Raw genomic sequence first — 5,819 nt, forward strand, 5'->3', positions numbered from 1 at the left:
AGTGTGTTGGAGGAAAGGAAGTCAGACAAGCACCAGGAGGCATTTCCCAGAGGTGAAGTGGACCTATTATTTCCTATAATAATGCAGTTGGCCTTTTTTACATTGCTTAAACCATTCCAATTATTATAATGGACAGAAAATTACATAAAGCAAAAGTATAGCTTGATAAATTATTATAAAGCATATACCCTTGTGGCTACTGCTCAAATCAAGACAGGGAATTTCACTGTCTCTCCCTCATACACCCCCAACCCCCTTAAAATTGTGAACCACCATCTCTATTCTTAGAGTAGTCTCTTCTTGGTGTTTCTTTAGCGGCTGATCACTTAAAGAAGCATTTCTAAACAGTTTGTTTTAGTTTTGCTAGTTCTGGCTTTAAAATGGCTGTTAATCTCTAAATACTCTATTTTCATCCCTTCCTTCCCTTACGGTTTTTGGATGAATCCTGGTATTTGATGTTGATGGCATCCCATGGCAAGGTTTGATATCCCTCTTTTCCCTGTGGTTTCTGTGAAGCTGATATTGAGAAAGAATTCATCAGATTCATGGTTTGTGTGTTTCCTGCTTTTCCTTGTTTGTTTTTTTCTGCAAGACGAATGGTGGTGAAATTTTCTTTCTTTCTTCTTCTTGTGACATTTTCTGTTAATGGTGTTTGATGCCTGTACCTAGGAGTTCGTTAGGAGTTGGAAAATAGTGTTATTTTAACATTTTCTTTTTTCATTTATTGCTTTGAATATGACTACAAACAGGCATTTCTTTGCATCTATTTTTTAGATAACCAGTGATACAGCATACAGGAAAGATATGATAAATGCTTGATTCTTAACTTTTCATTTACTAGTTTTCAAGGTAACGAATTGGTGACAATTAGTTTCCTATTACTGTTATAGTAAATAACTACAAACCTATAATAAAAACTTATTCTCTTGCAGTTTTGGAGGTGAGAAGTCTAAAGCAGGTACCTAGGGCTGGTTCCTTGGGAGGCTCTGGGGAGAAGCCACTGTGTTTTCCAGGGGCTCAGTGCCTCCTGCACTCCCTGGCTGCTGGTGCCCTCCTCCATCCTCAAGGCCAGCAGCATAGAAGATTCACTTCTCTATCACCTCTGCCTCTGTCCTCATGTCTCTTTGCATTCTGTGAGCCTCCAGTATCCCTCTTAGAAAAACCCTTGTGAATACATCAGATCCACCCAGATAACCCAGGAAAACACCCGTCTCAAGGTCCTTGACTTCGTCACATCCGTAAAGTCCCCTTGGTTATATAAGGTAAAATATTTACAGGTTCTGGGAATTAGGATATGGACATATTTAAGGGGGTGGTTATTCTGCCTACTGCAGTGACCAATTATTTTTTCTTAAATAGTATTTTGCACATATGAATTTAAACATGTTTCGTGGATTTCAATTAACTGTAGTATCAGTTCAAATTGTCCTCCCGTCATTGGCCAGCGGGATTGGTGGGATCCTGCACTTTTTTATCTGGCCATGATAATCTGTCTTAGCTTCCTTTTATCTATCTGGTATAACTACATAGTTCCAAGAAACTCTGCTTTCTTTTCATGGGAAATAGTATTTCAAAACCACAATCTGTCCATTACTACTGTGTTAGTTATTTTTTTTCCTAGGGTTTACCAATTCAAATTTATGATAAAAATACCCTTTTTAATCTTATGGATGTATTTCCATTCTTCCATATTAAGTGTTCTGGGTTTTGAGACACCTAACTAGAATTTTTTCATAATTACTCGCTTGCTTTTTGTCCACACTACGTGTATGACAGTTTCAAAATAGCAGTACCAATTCAACCGACCTGGTATGATGTAGCATATACTCACTCCCATTTTATAGTTGTGCTACATCCACATTGTCAAAGCCATAGCTGTCATGTTCTCTATTCTTTTTCCCTCTCATGCTGTCTCACTGCCATAGGTAGCTACATATTTAAGGTTTACACCAGCAGTAGCATTAATTCCTTTGGTAATGTGATGCTCATTATCCAGAATATTTTCCAGAGAGGAATTATGGAAGAAATATTCCTGAGTGTTTGTACGTTGATTAGCATTTGTCTGTGATCCTCATAGTCAAAAGCAAATTTGAATGGATGATAATGCTGGGTTCACATTCTCTTTCTTTGGTTGTCTTAACTGTGGTTCTCCATTTATTTTTGCAGCCTAAGTCTTGCTGTTAAGAATTTTGTGGCAGTTTTTTCCCTGTTAAAATTTACTTGGTTTGGGGGCTTAGATTCACAAATGGTTTCTTTTTCTTTAACAAGACTGTGTCTTGGTATTAGGCATTCTGCATTCATATTTTCGGATAGATTATATACTCTGCCAATATGTACTTTCAGATTTTTAAAAATAGATGGTTTTTCAGGAGAGTTTTCTTGCTTAATAGATTTTAGTATTTGTTGATTATTTGCTTTAATTTCTTTTTTTAAGGACTCCTGTAATACATATGTTGGATCTTCTTTTCCCCTTTCTTTAATAATGGCCTTTTTCTTTCTTTTATCCTTTTTATCTCCTTCTTCATTGGTCCCTGATTTTGCTCATTTTCATTCTCTATTCTTGAAAGACATCATTTATTCTGCTTATTTGCCCTTGTGTTCATTCTAGTTCAGTATTCAATTCTCAACTGATGCTTCTTTTCATTATAATTCTTTCAAGCTATATCTCCTAAATTCTGCATTTTTTACAATTCTAGTATATGTTATTTTTTCATAGCTTGCATTATTTTCTTAGTGTTTTATTTTAAAATAGCTGGTTATATTTTCATGAACGTCTTTGGCACATTTTTCTGACATTATAGTTGTTTATCAGTAGAAATGTTATTTCGTATATTTTTAAAAATAATAACTTAGCATGGGATTTAACTTCAGTACTTTCTTCTTGTGCTTTTCTTGTGAAATTACGTTGTCTGAACTTTTAGAAAAGGTGTGGACCAGGATATCTTTTTTTTTTTTTTTTTTAACTCCAGAGAGTGCCCTGCCTATTGTTGGCATGTGTCATTTGAAAGTGTGGTCATTACTTTCTGAGAGCTCTTGGCTTTCCTCTCAATTTTTTCTCTAGACCTTTCCTTATTGTTTTTTTTTTTGTTTGTTTGTTTCATTTTTCTTGTCCCACTAAATGTGTATTCTTGCCTAAACACTTATTCCCAGCATAACGTTTTGTACCAGAGGTTATTTGATTGGTAAGTTTTAAAAGTTCATAAAGTCTGACTCTCCTGGTTTCTACTAACTTTCCTGCAGGTCCTTCCACTCACCTTCTATTGCAGGGAGCAAATCTCTTCCTATTTCATCTGTGGAGAAAATTGGCCCCTGTGACTCCCAGCGAGTTTTTCTCAGCTCATGTGGCCTGTGGGATGCTTAGTCATGTCCTCTACTTCCCCAGGCAGAGTCCAGGATCTCACACCGATGTGGTAGTTGTGATTTTCTACACTCCTTTAGGCCAGAGTTTATAGAGTCACACTCCACTGAGCTTTATCATAGACAATGTTCACAGGCCTTTGCTTTCACTATCTTGATGCTCCTCGTTGCTCTACTTGTTGTTTATTAATGGATTCAGGGATATTAAAAAACTATGCTGCCTCATCTGCCATTGACTCAGAATACCAAAAAGGTATAAATTTTATTTTGTGAAGAATGGACTACCACTAGGGTATTTTGAGCAGAGAAATAAGATGATCTGGTTTCTATATTTATCTTATTCCCTTTTCTGTTGTGGGGAAAATCAGTGCTGGAGTGGGCATCCCAGGGCAGGAGCAGGAGACCAGCAGGGGCAGCTGCTGGCAGAGGTGGGTCTCAACTCCGTGGCAGGGAGGAACTGGATGTCTTAGATGCGCTTCCTTCCTAGGGCACTTGCCACAGAAGCAGGGGGCCAGGAAGAGAGTGCAGGAGCCTGTGATGGACCTGAGGTTACCGGTATAAAAGCTGACTGGGGTCCTGTGATGAACCTCAGATTTCAGGTACATGAGTTGCCTGGCAGGTGTTGCCCTTTTGGGAGACAGGGACACTGGGGAGGAATTGATCCAGACAGGGGTGGAAATGGTCCTTTTAGAACACATTCTGTTTGAGGGGCACATTAAGAATCCAGGTGCATCTGTGGAACAGGAAGTTGGTCATTGGAGTTTGGAGCCCAGGTGAGAGGTCAGGCTGGATGCACAATTACAGGGCAGCATCTTTCTTCTGAAGGAAGGAGAGTACATGGGGGAAGGGGAGGCTGGGACCTGAGTGCCAAGCTTAGAAAATGCAAGAAAATCATGCAAAAAGTGTCGAAATAAGCAGTCAGTGAGGTCATAGGAAAACTATGGGTGTTTTCTTTTCTTTTTCTTTTTTTTGAACGTCATGGGAAAATTCCAACTTATTCCGATAAGAGATGAGAGGGACTTGACCTACATTCATGACAATGGGCACAGCAGGGCAGAGTGATTCAGAAGATAATTGGAAAGACAAATTGCTAGAAATATGTAGCTGGCTGGATGTTAAGTGAGACGGACTGGGAAGCCACTGGTGCTTTCTCAGCATCCCTCATGGCCATGGGATGGAATGGCACCAGCTCCTGAGCCAGGAGAGAGGAGAGAGGAAGTCCTAAGGCTCCTGGAAGCACAGGTCAGGGATCACCCATGGACTTGCAAGTGAACCTTTGACTCCTACCAGTGAAGTTGGTAGCAATGGAAGCATTTATTGACTGAGTGAGTGCCTGTGTATCCACATTGCTCTGTGAAAACCTTCCCGTATGGGCAGTGGTGAAGAGCAAATTCATTAGTGGTTGCTCAGTGCAGGGGAAGGGAAAGTGATTTAAAAAGCTGGGGGGAACTTTCTAGGGTGTTGAAAATGCACTTTCCATGGTGATTTCCAAATGATTAAAATTGTCAAAACTCATTAAATTGAACACTTAATATAGGTGCATTTTATTGTATGCTAACTATAACTCAAAACTATTCACTATTCAACTGAAAGCAATGTTCTTGGTTGTGAATATTACCATTTCAACAAAAACAGATGACTCACCCCTCCGTGTATATATCATGCATATATGATATAGTTTCCAGATGACAATATAGGTTTATCCAACTATTCCCTTCTTCTCCTCAAGTGAAAATCCAATAATCTCGAATATATGCCCCCATAAACAAAAAAAAGTCTGTTACAGAAACCATGGCAAGGCTGGATATTGTTCCCTGTTGGAAAAATGAACTAGGGATAGGAAAGCTAATTCACGACATGTCAGAGGTGGACACAAGGACAGGTGGCATTGTTGTTAAGCTAGACATGTAGTCCTGCTGAGAAAGTTAGAAATAACTTCCCTATATAGGAGTTAAAATTAGCCAGTGCCAGGAAGAATAAGAAAAGTTAGGAAAGTTTAAATGTAAGTGGAGTAAGTTATTGAAGTATTATTATACATTTGTGATAAATTCACCTACTATACTTTTTCCCCAAAGACTTATTGGTCTTTAACCAACAAGGAATCTCCACTGAATGGGGCTGAGTTTACTTTAAGGATTATAGGATGTAATATATAGAAAATGTGTAGCACAAAGCTGGTGCGTATTTAGCACTAGGTAAATGTTTGCAATCTTCAACTACAAAATGCTCTAAGTCGGGCTTACACACACACAGCCAAACCACTGCAGATTTACAAACTCGGAAAGGGAAAAATTGCATATGTGCATCTCTGTATATAAAATATATTTATAAGATCTGTGCCTAGTAGTATTGAGCCTTAGGATAAAAAAAGACCCTAAAAATCATTAAACCCAGGCTTGTCATTTTTCAATGAGAAAAACGCAGCTCAGAGATGAATTGCACAGTTCCTTAGCTGAGATGAA

The sequence above is a fragment of the Rhinopithecus roxellana genome, chromosome 21 (assembly GCF_007565055.1).
Source record: "Rhinopithecus roxellana isolate Shanxi Qingling chromosome 21, ASM756505v1, whole genome shotgun sequence".
Lineage (NCBI taxonomy): Eukaryota > Metazoa > Chordata > Mammalia > Primates > Cercopithecidae > Rhinopithecus > Rhinopithecus roxellana.